The sequence below is a fragment of the Eleutherodactylus coqui genome, chromosome 9, assembly GCF_035609145.1.
Source record: "Eleutherodactylus coqui strain aEleCoq1 chromosome 9, aEleCoq1.hap1, whole genome shotgun sequence".
NCBI classification, from domain to species: Eukaryota; Metazoa; Chordata; class Amphibia; order Anura; family Eleutherodactylidae; genus Eleutherodactylus; species Eleutherodactylus coqui.
In genome coordinates this window covers 83,890,884-83,907,056 of record NC_089845.1, presented here as the reverse complement: position 1 = coordinate 83,907,056, position 16,173 = coordinate 83,890,884, and positions in this window count along the sequence as shown.

Below are 16,173 nucleotides of genomic sequence, written 5' to 3'. Positions count from 1 at the left end.
GACCCGTTATCTGTGCAACTCCATTGTAAAACAAGCTGAACTCATTTAATAATAATAATAAACTTTATTTGTATAGCGCCAACATATTCCGCAGCGCTTACATAGACAGGGGGAATACAGAAAGACAAAATACAAACATTACAGAACCACGGTTACATATAGTAATCAGTTGATGGAAACAATAGGGGTGCGGGTCCTGCTCCAACGAGCTTACATACTACAAGTAATGGGGTGATACAGAAGGTAAAGGGGCTGGAGATGTGCACTGTATGGCGAGGTGGAGAGTGAGGGGTGATATACACATAGACAATGGTCAGACATTTAGCCGTGTGACGGCAGAAACAGTATGACTGCAGGACCGGTTTATGATGGCTAGCAGGGATTGCAGTCAGTAGGTCAGGCAGCATGTTATCAGGCGGAGTACAAAGGGGTTTGTTTAGGGAATTCGGCATGCCTCCCTGAAGAGGTGCATTTTTAGAGCACGCCTGAAGTTCTGTGAGTCCTGGATTGCCCGGGTATCCTTTGGTAGTGCGTTCAAGAGGACCGGTGCTGCTCTGGAGAAGTCTTGGAGGCGGGAATGAGAAGTTCGAATTAAAGGGGGGCTCAATCTGCTTTCGTTAGCAGAGTGGAGAGCCCAGGCTGGTTGATGGATTGAGATGAGGGAGGCAATGTAGGGGGGCGCTGCACTGTGGAGGGCTTTGTGGATGAAGGTGGCGAGTTTAAATTGAATTCTGTATTTAACGGGCAGCCAGTGCAGTGACCGGCACAGGGCAGAGGCGTCCGAGTAGTGGCTGGACAGAATGATGAGCCTGGCTGCCGCATTCAGGATGGATTGGAGAGGGTAGAGCCCTGGTGTGGGGGAGGCCGATCAGCAACGAGTTGCAATAATCGAGCCGGGAGTGGATGAGGGCAACAGTAAGCGTTTTTAGCGTGTCCACAGTGAGAAAAGAGCGGATTCTTGCGATGTTCTTGAGGTGCAGCTGACATGTTCGGGCAAGAGATTGGATGTAAGGGGTAAAAGAGAGATCAGAATCAAATATGACTCCAAGGCAGCGGGCATGTTGTCTAGGAGTTATGATGGCGCCACACACTGAGATGGAGATGTCAGGAGGAGGTCGGTTAGTGGAGGGTGGAAATACCATTTTAGGCCTCATTCCACGGACTGGGCGGATTCCGACCTGCGAAATATTGCAGTCAAATCAGCCCAGGCGCCCCTCATACTCACCTCTCCGAATCCGCGGCGAGAGCTTCTGCCGGCGCGCCATGCATTGGGCAGTGACGCAATTTCCTGTGATACTTACGCTATGCTCACAGCATGGAGTATCGCGGGACGGACGGCTTCCATTGACTGCAATTTGTGATTTTCCGCGATGAATAGGCCATACTGCGATTCTACCCCGGGATTTGCGGCGGGTGTCTGACCCCGCATCCTGCAGCGATTATCCGTACGTGGGCATTCGGCCTTAGGGTGAAACAATAAAAGTAACTAAAATAATGAGGTTGCATAAGGCCTCTCACACGGGCGATAGCGATATCGCTGCTACAAAATCGCTGCGATATCGCTGCTATGTACACGCAATTTTGCATTGTCAGTGATGCTTTTTTCTTGGCAAAAATGTAGCATCGCGTCGCTGCTACCCACGATAAAATTGCGCAATTTTGTCAGGAGAAAGTTAATAGGAGTTTCGAATGTTGAAATCGTATCACACGAAAATCGCAAGTTCGTGCTATGTGATTAACAAGGAGACTCCATAGGTAAACATGAGCCTTGATAAATCGCAATTGGCGCTCAGCCAATCAGAGCAATCTCTCGTTGGAGGCGGGGATTTCAAATCCCCGTCACCAGAGAAAAAGTTCTCCTGCCGATTGACAGGTCCCGAGAGTGCCGACGGGGACAGCGACATCACCTGCAAGGTGAGTATTGATTTTTTTTGACTCACGCAGTGTAACTAGGGCGTTTAGCGCTGCCAAAAGCGCGGTACCAAGTTGTGCCAAGTTTACAGCAGCGCTAAAAACCGCTGCCCATTCATTTCAATTGGCGACACGGGGCTGAAAACAGCCAAAAATAGAACATGCAGCGCTGTCAAAGTGCAGCGCTGAAGACTCTGCGTTTTCAGCCTTGTGTGAGCGGCCCCCATTGAAATGAATGGGAGCGTTGTACAGCGTTCAGCGCTCACTAAATGCTGTACAAAAACGCCTGCATGAGGGAGGGAGGCCTTAGTTGCATTTTTTCAGCAAAAGCCGTAAAGATCTTACAGAACATCAAAGGGAACCGATTGTTGGAAGGTATCAGTCAGGAGATGGGAACCAACACATCTCAAGGCATTACATATACCAGAGAACACAGTGAGGGCTCACACCCACTGGCGGTTTTTTTCTCCACAGCGCTGCGAGAGTAAAGGAAAAGTCTCGCAGTGCGAGAAAAAAAACGGCATCACTCAGGGATATCGCCAGTCTTTTCAATGGGGCCAGTGGCAGCAGCGCTAGCCCCATTGAAAAGAAATGGAGAATGACGCAGACTTCTGCCACAGCTGTCACAGCTGTGGCAGGAGTTTCCTTCATCCCCACGGGGACCGCAGGGATGAAGGAATCCTCTGCCACAGCTGTGGCAAACGTTCGTGGCACTGCTGCCGATCCCATTGAAGCACTGCTTTCTGGCAAGCCCCGCAGTATGATTATTGAGGAAGGGCTTGAAATATAAGCCCTTCCCCGATAATCATTAATAGGTGGTAAAAAAAATTAAATAAAAATTACTCACCTCTCCGCCGCGTCCTGCGGCTGGCTCCCCGGCACTGCTGTCCAGCACTTTCAGCAGGCGGGATTTAAAAATCCCCACCTCCTGAAAGGGCTGTGCTGATTGGCTGGGGGCTCAGCCAATAGCAGCTAGTGCTTAGCTATTGGCTGAGCGCTCAGCCAATGACAGATAGCCCTTAGCTATTCATTCATGAATAGCTAAGATAGTGCCTGCTGAAAGTGCTGGACAGCAGTGCCGGGGAGCCAGCCGGAGGACGTGTCTGAGCGGCAGAGGGGTGAGTAATTTTTAAAAAAATGTTTTACCACTTATTGATGATTATCGGGGAAGGGCTTATATTTCAAGCCCTTTCCCGATAATCATACTGCGGGGCTTGCCAGAAAGCAGTGCTTTCAATGGGATTGGCAGCAGTGCCAATCCCATTGAAAGCAATGGGATATCATGCCGCGGACTTCTGCCACAGCTGTCACAGCTGTGGCAGAGGATTCTTTCATCCCCACGGTCCCGGCGGGGATTACGGAAACTCCTGTCACAGCTGTTTCAGAAGTCCGTGCTATTCTCCCTATGTTTTCAATGGGGCTAGCGCTGCAGCCGATGGCCCCATTGAAAACACTGGCGATATGCCAGTTGTATGTCGGCGTCTTACTTGCGCTGCGAGGCGAGAGTTTTCACGTGCTCTCGCAGCGCAAGAAAGAAAATATCGCCAGAGGGTGTCCACCCTGAAGGTGACAAAAATAGCTGAAAAGACCAAAAGAAAATTGGTCCAGGAGGCCAAGAGGTCGACAGCAACATTAAAGGAGCTGCAGGAGTTTCTGGTTGTGTAGTGCATGTGACAACCATCTCCTGAATTCTTCATATGTCTGGGCTGTGGAGGCAGGGGGGAAACATGGAAGCCTTTTCTAACAAAGAAAAACATCCAAGTCCGGCTATGTTTTGCCAAAACCTACATTAGGTCTGCGGGAAGTTTGTGGAAGAACGTGTTATGGTCTGATGAGACCGAGGGGGAACCCCAGACCCACAGTGAGGTATGATGGAGGCAGTGTTATGCTTTGGGACTGTTTATCTGCTCCTGGAACTGGGGCTTTAGTCAAGCTGGGGGGAATTATGAACAGTCCAATTATCAGCCAATTTTGGCAGAAAACTTTTTGGATTCTGCTGAAAAGCTGAAGATGAATTTCACCTTTCAGCACAACAATGATCCAAAGCAGACCTCCAAATCACCAAGAGAATGGCTTCACCAAAAGAAGGTCAAAGCTTTGGAAAGGTCCAGCCAGAACGTAAATCTGAATCCCATTGCAGATCTGTGGGTAACCTGAAGAGGGCGCTACACACAAGATGCCCTTGCAATCTGGCAGATTTGGAGCACTTTTGCAAGAAAGAGTGGTCAAAGATTGCCAAGCCAAGATGTGCCATGCTGATAGACACCTACCCAAAAAGACTGAATGCTGGCATAAAGTCAAAGAGTTCATCAACAAATATTAGTTTTAAAGGGTGCATATTTATGTGACCACATTATTTTAGGCTTTTTTCCCTCCCTAGGGCCAGCTGTCCATGGGCGTTGCAAAGTCCCGCGGCAGATCTCCGCCGCGGGAGCCGCCGCCCGGGAGCAGGAGCCGCCGCCGGTCAACCCTATCTGATTGAAATGCGCTTACACCCGTGTGAACGAGCCCTAACAGTGACCGCAGTAGTAATAGTGACCCCCATAGTGGTCCCAATAGAGATAGTGACTCCCATAGTGGTGCTAGTAGTAATAGTGACCTCCATAGTAACCTCAATACTAGCAGTGGCCCCAATAGTAGCAGTGACCCCCTATATTAGTCCCAGGGATGCTGCCCAGCCAGAGGCCAATTGCAACCTTACTATTGGCGTCTGGCCAGGCAGTATCCCTACAGGCTTAGGCCTCATGTCCACGGGCAAAACTGAATTGCGGGATCCCCGTGAGTCACCCGCGCGGATGCTCCGCAGTTTAATATGTCCATAGACAATCATTGGGCATCCGCAGGTAATTAAATACTAGCAGATGTACTTTTATCCCGGCGTGCGGATCGCAGGCACGGGATAAAAATCGTAGCATTCTCCATTTTCTGCGGATTCCCACACGGATGGCTTCCAATTGAAGTCAATGGAAGCCGTCTGATACGCGGCACACCCGCAACTGACACTGCGGAACATACTGTGGATCCGAAGGAAAGCAAAACATTTGGGGAAAAAATGCACTGCAGCATGCCGGTCGGCGCACAAGCACACTCCGCAGTGCAGAAGAAAAGAAGATCCGGCCGAGACGGAGAAGACCCGCACCGCATCCGGACAGGTGAGAAAATGACCATGGCTGCAGGCCGGGTGTAATCCGCTGGGCGATTCTACACTTGGACATGAGGCATTACACTCAGTTTTGGTCCAGTGGTGCAGTGCAGAGTCTGTGACTGCTGACCTTTCACCTCGGCACAGACATCAGCGGTCAGAAGAGTTCTGCGGTCATAGACTATACTGCATCGCTGCGCCAGAACTGCGGGCGGGCTAAGTAGAATTCTTTTAAAGGGGTTTTCCAGGCAACGCTTGCCGGGATACACCTGGGTCAGAGCGGAAGCCACCACTCCAACCCGTTGTGTAGTGGCTGGCACTCATAATTTCAGGCGCAGCTCCCAAGGAAATGATACACACGGCTCCCGGAGATGCGCAGATAACGTACCCCTCTGTGGGCACATTCAGTGTTTTTGTTGCAGAGTTATTGTCCCATCTACGTTATTTGCACATTTCTATGCGAAACACTGAAGATCGGCATTTAAACGGCGTGATAACTGAACAACAAACAAGAACGCCATGATTCTCGTTCGTCATTGGCCCGTGTTCAAACTATATGATATAATTGACTTTCATTCATTTAAGCGATTTTGGGAACAATAATCGTTCCGTCTAAATGCACCACTGGAAAATGCTGACAGGTTCCCTTTAAATAAGTAACCACTGTAGCTGTCACTCAAAGCTAAGGATAGCTTATCAATATGGTCGCTGGGGGTCAGATGCTGGCACCACGGCTACTAAACACCAGCATTAGCAGCGCTCTTTGCAGCCGCCTAGGATAGTACTGGCCTGGCTGCAGTGGATATAGTGCAGCCACTGGAGGGCTGTCTGCGGAGATATAGTTCACATATGTATATAGGATAGCGGTACGGGGGGGCTATGTGCTCATATAGAGTAGAGGCGCTCGCCGGGCTATCACTGGAATAAATGGCGCAATGGCACGCATGTGTTACTGTCACTTCATTCATGTGGGGACAGTCAGGACCCCTGTTGCTGGGATCGGTGGTTGGACCCCCACCAATCATAAAGTGACTCCCTATCCTGTGGGGAGTTTTAGTGTGTGGTGCTCCCAGTGAAATGAATGGAGCAGCTCTACACCTGAACAGCCTCCGCTCTGCTCCCGTGCAGAGACCAACAAGACCCCCATTCTCAGGATCAGTGGGGGATAGGGTTGCCCCCTAGCTGATAGTTAAGTGCAAAGGCCGGAATTTATTTTTTATTGTCTATATTAAGGGACGATAAAAAATAATTATCAACTGAGAGCAACCCCAGTATTTCCCTCACCAGCTTCTGTCCGGCCGCCGCTGACTTAATCAGACTCGGACCCCTCCACCCAGCGTCTGTGTTCCTGCACTTCCTGTACCCAGCGAAGACGCCGGGAGGGGTCAGAGTCTCTGATTACAGGAGCTAGAGAGTGAAACACTTGATGGTGCTGGGAAGCTACGTGGCCGGAAGTTCAGGGTGGGGAAGGCGCAAAGGGGGGCATATTACTACTGGGGCCAGTAAGGAGGAAACACTACTGGGGCCACGAAGGTGGACAATATTAATATCGGGCCACTGAGGGGGGCACAATTACTAGTTGCGGACACTAGAATAAATGGAGGTAAAACATACATTGTAGTAAGCCAAGTCCCTAGCCACAGCCCCTTTTACCTTGGCCGCTATTTCTTGTGACAAATGTATCAACCCTAGTCGGGACCCCATCGATCTATCAATTTTCACCTATTCAGTAGATCGGTAAAACTTGAAAAAACACTGTCTCCAGAGTACCCCTTAAATATTTTGGTACAACCTCTAAGCCACACCCCCAAACCACGCCCCTTTTAATATTGGCTGGTTTACTTTATGAGAGGGGTGGTGATCCTATCTCTCTCCTATTCATTCCAACGATCACAGCGGATACCTGGAGAACTAAGGCTGGTACAAAAAACATAACCTATTTGGCTTGGCTATGGGGGCTTCTCTCCTGCACACCAGACCCTACAGCCCACCACAGACTGCACTGCCCTATTACAGGGACATATAGGCACCATGACAATACTAGGGAATTACTAGCCACGCCGTTGGACGAGCAGCAGCCTCCTGGTGCATGACGTCAAGCATCCCCTACAGAGCGCCCCCATCCCTCCATGAGTCATTACTTCAGTCCAGCCTTTCTCAGCAGCCCCATCACGTGGGCACGGCCTGCACTGCACTGGCATGTGACGTCACCGCCGGACAAAGGAGAAACCACTTCAGCAAAGGTAAAGCAAACACCACACCCGACTAATGCCTTACACAGGCGGCTGCACCGCACCGCCCAATCACAAGTCACCTCGGCGCGCAGGGCGGAGCTAAGAAGGAGGTGCGGCCAATCAGTGTGGAGTTAGATTACTATAGAAGTCGTGATTGGTCGGTATAGACATTCAGCGTGCAGGGGAACTCCGCCCACAGCAGCGGCTCTCGTACCTTGCCGGGATGACCCCGCTGTGGTCAGTAGCAGGCTGCCGGCTCGTGCGGTTCGGTTAGCGGGCCGCACGTGACATGGGCCCGGAGTGACAGCTGCTTAGCAGTGAGCGGTTCGGTACCGTGTGGCTGTGCTGGAGTGGCCGCAGTTGCTTGCAGAGCTGTGTCTCCCGAGTGCCGCTGGGGCTTGGGAGTTCGCACGGGACACTTGGGCTATAAAAAGTCCTCAAGGAAGCCGCAGCCTAAGGGCTCATTCAGACGGGCGTATTTCTGTACGCTTTTTAGGTGCGCGTTAGGCCAAATGCACACGGCTGGGTCGGATTCTGCATGCGGGATCCAGCCTGGTCGGTGACCCCTGCGCAACCGTCCGGATCTGTCTTGCGAATGTGCCAGCCGGCCCTGGCCTGTTGCTAGGCGATGACACGGGTACCTGCAGCCTATCCGCAATGTCAGTTGCAGCTGGGCTGCAGGTCGGACGGCTTCCATTGACTTCAATAGAAGCCATCCATGTGGAGTTCGCACAAAAATAGAAGATGCTGCGATTTTATTTCCGCTCGCGGAATGCGAATGTTCTAATTTTTTTTTAAATTTGTGTGTATTGTCCGCTGGGGTGATAATCACGGATTCCACAATTTATAGACTCCCGCTATAAGGGCATCTGCACACTGGCGACGATATTGATATCGCCCACGCAATCCTTCTGAAATCCCCTGAATGTCTGGCGTTTTCACATGGAAACCGCCTCACATCCCTGCGGGGGTCCCTTCATCCCCGCCACGGCAGGGGATCGGTGATCTTCTCCCATTGTTTTCAGTGGGGCTCGCGCTGCTGCTGGCCCCATTGAAAACATGTGTAAACCCCTGGATGCGATAGCTTCGCATTCCCTGTGGGGTAAAGAAATCCCCCACCGCAGCTGTCACAGTCGCGGCAGGGGATCCCAATGTTTTCCCATTGTTTTCAATGGGGCCGGCATTGCTGCCCCCACCAGACCCATTGAAATCAATATGCGATATCGCAAAAAAGCTATTTTTTTTCCCACACAGTATTGCATGAGTGAAAACATTGCAAATGAGAATAAAACTATTGAAAATCATTGGTTTCATCATGCGTTTTTATTCACTCTCACGTCGCGAGAAAATCGTGTGATTTTTCTCGCCCGAGTATAGGAGCCCTATGGGTAGATGGAAAGGCTGCCTGAACTGCGTAATACCCCGTTTCCCTGAAAATAAGAGATACCCTGAAAATAAGACATAGCATGATTTTCCAGAATTTTTGAGGATGCAAAATGATTTTTCAGGCTTTTTGAGGATGCTTGAAATATAAGCCCTACTCCAAAATTAAGCCCTGCTGACAGTTAATTAAAAAAGTTAATTTAAATAGTGTCCAGGCAGCTTTACATGTAAAAAAGTTAAACCTTTTTGAACAAAAACTAATATAAGACACTGTCTTATTTTCGGGGAAACATGGTAGCAGTCAGCGCGAACAATATTGTAATAGGCGCTGCGGCCGGTAGCCTCTAACTTGCGAGTCCACGATACGGAGGCCGCAGCTACAGGACATGTTTCTTCCTCAGGTAGCCCTTCTATCTAGCCTTATACGGGAGTCTTACATGGCGCTGGTCGCCCTCGTCCATATGAACAGCGCCCCACGTGGTTCTCCCTTCCCCACCGGTGAGACAATATATACTGGTACTATTGCTGTGGATTTCGCCTCCCTTAGGGCGCCCACCCACTGGCGTTTGCGCTTTCCGCGGGGAAAAAACGCAGCGTTTTCGCCGTGTTTCCCGCGATTTTTCCGCGCGTTTTTCGCTGCGTTTTCGCGGCTTTTCCGTTAATTTCCATTAACATTCATGGGTGCATTAGGAGAAAAATAAGGACACATATGCAACTGACAGTTCCTATGTTAAAAACGCAAACACAACGCAAAAAAAACGCCAGTGGACAGGAACACATGTTATCTCTATGCCTGTGCAGGAAAAACGCAAAACGCAAAACGCAGGTAAAAAAACGCCAGTGGGTGGGCGCCCTAAAGCTGGGGTAATTTGCTGTGTGCCGCCCATGGGGAGACACAGACACACGCAATGACATTGTGTACTTGTGCGTGCCGCCAATCGCCATGAACTATCTTGGCATGTATGCGCACGTAATACGTGGCAAGATGGAACACGCTGCAATTTTTCTTGCGTGCGTATTTTAGGCAATTTGTGTGAGCGGCAACATTGCGGCCTGTAGGAAATTGGTGCAACGTATTCCGCGTGCAAAACCCGCGCACAGAATACGCTATACCAACACAGTCGTGTGAGCCCGGCCTTAGTTCTGGACCTACTGCTGATTGCTATTCGCTTCTTTAACCTGTTTCGCACTGAATTGCTGTTGTAATAAACTCTTTGAAGTTGTGATCAGTTTTTCCCATACGAACGGCTATGTAGACGCCATTATTCAGCCGCAGCAGCACGGTAATCGATGTCTTGGCGCGGATACCTTTACGATTATTATTTTATTTTTTTACAAACCGCTGATTATGCTATAAAATAATAAAAGGAGCAATGCCTCACCATTCCCTCTGCTACCATGCTGTGTGTCCCTGATTCGCCACCGGTCTCTGTGTGCTGGGCTCCAGCCATGACCTGGCGTGTCGACACATGACAGCTGCAGCCCCTTTCTTTGGTGTTTCAGAAAAAAAATAGGGGCAGATTTACTATTCCTGTTGCGCCAAAATTTTTGCGCCAGTCATTTTAGACAAATTTATCATTTGCGCCAAAAAAAAACAGGTGTTTGTGCCTCGTTAGACACATTTTCAAAAGTGTTTAGTGGCACAAATTTGCCATGTTGTAAAATGTGCCCAATTTGGTACTGATGTGCACCGCGCTTTATGCTCCAAAAAGTCATCTAAAGTCTGAGTTCAACATGCGCAAATCTATCAAACAGTGTACATCACTGTGATAGATTTGATGCACTTTCAGACTGCCTAACTTTACAACATCTTTGTATTAAACCACCTTAGTAAAGAGTAAAACTACTTTTGACACATCAGATCAACCTGTCAAAAGTTTTGATCAGTGGGGGTCCTGCTGCTGAGATCCCCACTGATCGCTGAAACAAGGGGTCTCAGCAGCTGAGGTTTATAGAAGATGCCTGCAGACCTCTATGCGTCCACCTTCAGCTATCGAGAGGAGCTGTCAAGCAACGCAAACAGCCAAAGAGACACAGCGCTCGGGTAAGCACTGCAGCCCCCTTGTTTCAGCAGGAATCTCAGCAGCAGGACCCCCACTAATCAAAACTTCTGACATGTCACTCTAACATGTCAAAAGTTTATAAACATTTGTGTTACTCTTTAAAAAAGCTGTCACCGGGAGGAGCATCTTCTGGGCAGCATCCCTCTGACTTCTCCCTGCCCTGTTCTGCTTGATTCACAGATTTTTTCCCTTTATGCAAGCCTTGTCAATCAAGCTACGCTGGGCGGGGAGAACTGGAAGGAAGCCACCAGCAGACTCTTCTCCTCATGTCTGGCTCTTTTTAAAACCAGATCTCAGCATTTCACAGTAAAACATGTATTTTTGTAATGAGGAAGCCTGTCAGTATCTCATAGTTTTTGGATACTATAAATATACTATCAGGTTCCCTATCAACCCTAGTGCTTACAATGCATATAAGCATCAGAGGTGGAGACTGTCTTAGGTCCAATGTAAAAGTCATGCCTAAACCCACAATTACAATGAATGGGGTCTATGTACTATAGATATGAAATACTCAAAAATGAATGTTAAAACTTGGCATAATTGGGCAAGGTGCTCCCTTACTGGTTGTGGTGCCACATCTCTGCCACCCAAGTCGAAGCTAGGACATGGCAGCTTTTAATCAAAGACAGTCCATGATGGGTACTTTAGCATATCTGGATACAAAAACCATAGCCCAAAAAGACCAAGGGATGGACTGGAACCAACCAGAAGATTTATGAAAGCCAAGCGTTTGTTGGATGCTATTGGAACACACTGCCATCGCAGGAAAGAGGCAAAACCAGCGCTAGACCACGGATGGTAAGTGCCGGTGGCATGATGCCAGTTGTCAAAGACAAGGAGTCTGAGAGTCACAAAGGATCTAGGGAAAGTTACAAGTAACAATGCTAATCAAAGTGCTGGATGACTAATTCACTTATTTTACACAGTCCCTTCTTCCACTTAAATGTTTGAACTCGTGATATCGGGAGGTACAGAAGGTCCCTACAACAGTTTCCTTTATTCCAAAGGTTATGTAAGATTGCTCTTGCTAATCTTAGAAGATGTAAGTCACATGGCCGCCTAGGAGTCGGTTACAAAATGATGTGATCCCTGAACACAAGAACTTTGTGCGTCTGCATATTGTAGCCCTAGCAACTTGGCAATTACACGCTCTATTTATCTGCACATAATTATTAGAGTAAATGCCAAGTTTCTGTCACATGAGCTCTCATTGAACAATTCTGCAGCATTCACAAAATGTGTCACCGATAGCATTCCAGAATCCCAGCAAAAGTATGAAGTTTACAAAACTATTCACAAAATTTCCAAGTTTAATCAATAAGAAAAAAAATGTGTAAAATGGGGAAAAAATTACCTTATATTAATTATATGTCTTAAAGGGGTTATCCAGTTTTAACCATTACGAAGGCTAGGTCATCAATAGTTTATCAATAGTACATTAGCAGGGGTTCATTGCCTGGGACCCATACTGAACAATCACCAGGGCTGTGTTTTCATGCCCTTAGCTGATTTCTGCAAGAAGCAGACAGCTCTATTCTCACTGCAGTGGCCAGGTTTGGTATCGCAGGACAGGTTCTCATTCACTTCAATTGGAATTTTGATGCAACACCAAGTCTGGCCACTACAGTGAGAACGGAGCTGTCTGCTTCCTGCAAAAATCATCTCTGTGCATGAGCGCATTGGGCCAGATAACAGCTAATTGACAGCAGTCCGTGGTGATGGATCCCTGAGGATAGGCTCCACTGAAACCAACATCCCATCAGTGTGTTGAGAAGGGGGGTAATGGTTGTCTCTAAAATAGAAAAAAACTAAATCACTTGTTCGTTAGCTGTAGATGTTTAAAAAGTTATTTATCAAAATTATCTAGAGTTCCATTTCCAGTACCAGTGATGAAGAAGAAGCGGCGCTGGGAGTTCCATAAGGTATCTGATTTATCTTCCAGACCCCCTGCCTAACTTGCTAAAACACCGACCAAAAGTGGTTTACCAACCCCCTATTCTTGGGTACAGGTCATGGATAGTTATGGGATGAAGAAGATTCTCACTACGTCGCTCTAAGGGCTTTTACCCACAAACGTTTTTTTAACGCTGCGATATCGCATCGCACGAAAATCGCAGAAGCGCAAATTTGCGTTTTTTTGGTTTTTTTTGTTCCACCCTCGTCCTGCCTCCTCCCATTGCTGGCTGCGACAAGGGGTGGAGAAGGGAGATTAGCACACTAGCTGCCGCCTCATCCCCTTTCTGAGAACGCGCACACAAATCTAATGTTTGTGCACTCGTTCAGTAGGTAGGGTCGCACCGCCGAGCCCGCAATGCCGTTGGGCGGGGTGAGACCGTTTAGCTCTGCTAAGCTGTTCTCCCCCCTTGCCAGCTCTCTGCAAGGTGAGGGGCGGAGCTAGTGTGCTATGCTCCTATCCCTTGTCAGCAGCCAACAATGAGGGGGCGGAGCTTAGCTCTGCCCCATCCCATTGCAAACAGCCGCAGAGGCAGAGGGAAAGGGGTGGGAGTTTAGCAGTCACTCAGCTAAACTCCCTCCCACCTCCCTTCTCCGGCAGCTGTCATAGGCTCCCATAGGAGTTTATGCAACAGCCAGCGGCATTAGACCGCCCAGCCGATATTCACTATCTTGGCCGGGCGCATTTATGCCGCGGAAATGCGCCCATGTGCACTGATGCATTGTAAACCAATGCATCAGAGGGGCAGCGTATCGAGCAGGCGGGAAAAAGCGGTTGATATACACCCGTGTAAATCCAGCCTAAGGCTATATCTGCACAGGCGAGTGCAATTGTGGAATGATGTGGATTGTGGGCACAATAATACATTAGGATTTAGCCACAGTAACAAAATGTATCCTGTCAGCGACAAGATTCCAGCAATGAGAATGAAGACAGATGTGGTTACGTGTTCGGGAGTGTCGCTGAGATTCGCATTCTCCTCTGACCTTCTGGCAGCCAGAATTGAAATGATAACTGTTGTACTTTGACTTAAATGAATCCTGATGTACGATGGAAATTAATAAAGCAAATATGCTTTATTAATTTTCTGCACATATTAGCACATCATTTATATAAAGCAGACCCTTAATCTACCCAAACTATAGCCAGGAATCCCTAAACATTACCAAAATTAATTCAATATTCAGCAATATCTGCCAAAGATCTGTTATGATTGAGTCTGTTTGTAAGAAGGGCTCCCAAGTAAGACAGTTGTTACAATACAAGCAGGTTTTTTTTAGCTTTTTTTAAGGTAAAAAAGGGGGTGGGGTTACAACAAGGTAGGGGTTAAAATCAATGATCACATTGTAAATCAATCAGTCCTGTAAACAACAAGGAACAATGACATCCAGGCCTTTTAATTAAGTACAAATCTATTCTTCCGTTTCTCATAAAAGTAGCTAAAATCCTAATCCCCAGATGCTGGAGAGGTGGCACAGTTCTCTCCGCTCTAGAATGGTATAATGAGGTCAACACTATCTGCTCCTTTAAGAAGGTCAAAGCCAGACGAGAAGGGGACTTGGAGAAGTTCACAAACCTTTGGAACACTTGTTCACCTTATCACATGGAGATCCTGGTCCACCGCAACACATCGTTAATACCCCTAACCAACGGATTACTGTTTCCTCACCATTTGATTGTACTACATGATTGTTTTATTCTAGGTATGCTTTCTCTGATGTTTCTCAGTGTATATTCAGTTTATTTGACCTGACCCTATAGTGAATTAGTTGGGAATCAGGCCTCTGCAGAAGTCCTTTCCAAATCAGAATGTGCCAAGGGGACTTGCTAATACTCGAAATTTCCCTGAGCTTCCTTGGGCCACTACCTTTCACAGATCCGATCTTTCTCAAATGGATGATGTGCAATGAAGAGAACTATCCCGAGGACAGTTACAGTTCTAGTCCAAGTGCTAACAACAGACAGTATTGTCTCTTTAAGGAAATTCTACCAGGTGAACAGAATACCCAAACACGGGCCTCCTCCAACAGCTTGTTGTGCTTTAGAAAAATATTTTTGTTTTGGGGGGAGTGAGGAGGAAACATAGTGAAGGGTGACTGCACACAGACAGAAATTCCGCAGTGGGATTTCCTGCAGAATTTCCGCCCGTGCACGCTGCAATTCTATGCAGATGGCCGCGATTTGACCATGTGAAAACTTGCACGGTAAACAAATCGCGGCATGTCCTATTTTCGCAGAGGCCCATACAGAAATGTCACCGCTGATGCGCCGGCTCTGCTCTGCGCGTGGCTTTTTCCAGCAGTGGATGTAAACCTAGGTAATTGCTTAGGAAGCATTGTACTACCAGGGTCATCACGTGGACCAGGCAATGTATGGGCAAGTAAGACTTTCAAGCCACAGGACTTTCAGCAGGCTGGCTCCATTGTCACATACAACCTTGCATTGCTTTAGCTTGTTCAGGGTCAGCCTGGCCTGCAGAGCCATCAAAAGCTCTTTGTGTGCGGCTGCACTCTCCTAAACGGATGAGGTTTCAGCACAGAAAAGTGGCGTTTCTTGCGTTCAGCTCTGTATGGGGGCAGGGTTTTGTCAGATATATGAATATTGATGTAAAAGGTGCTGAAAAGTGATAGTAGGAAGTGGACGAAGACAAGCAGGAAGAGGGGGTTGAGGAGGGGACAGATAAATATCCTGCAAGTCTTGGAGGTACCATGAAATGAGGGCTTCATGCCCCACCTCTAGAACATTGACCCAGTGTGCTGTTAAGGATATGCTTGCTGGATCAGCCAATCAGAGCTTGCCGCCGCTGATTGGCTGAGACAGTCAATGAAGGGCTGTGATTGGATATCGAGCACGCCGATAACCAATAACAGCACTCTATTGCCGGAGGCGGGGTTCTCAAACCTGGCCTACGGCAATAGACTTGTGAGTGCAGAGGAAGCCCGGATCAGCGGCAGAGACCAGTGGCCGCAACCCCGACTGCAGCTGCTAGGTGAGTATTGCTTTTTTTTTTCTCTACCTAGCTGGGACTGATTTTCGGGGTAGGGCTTCTATTGCAAGCCCTCACCCCGAAAATCGGCGAGCGGTTAACGCTGCCAAAAACGTGGCACCAAGTGTTGCCGCGTTTTTAGCAGTGCTAAAACCGCTGCCCATTCATTTTAATGGGCAACGTAGGGCTGAAAACGCCCCAAAATAGAACATGCATCGCTGTCAAAGCGCAACGTTGGAAGGCGCTGCGTTTTCAGCCCTGTGTGAGCAGCCCCATTGAAATGAATGGGAGTCTTGTACAGCGTTTAGTGCTGGGCTGAAAAGGCAGCGCTAAACGCTGTACAAAACGCCCTGTGTGAGGGAGGTCTTAGAGTTGTTGTTGGAGACTGCAAGTGAGTGAACCCCACAGACACTGGTTGGTCTGTGCGTGGAGAATGGAAGAAGCTGAACGACACCCTTCAGTTTGGCCCGGGCTTGCTCTACCCAGGATGTGCCGGT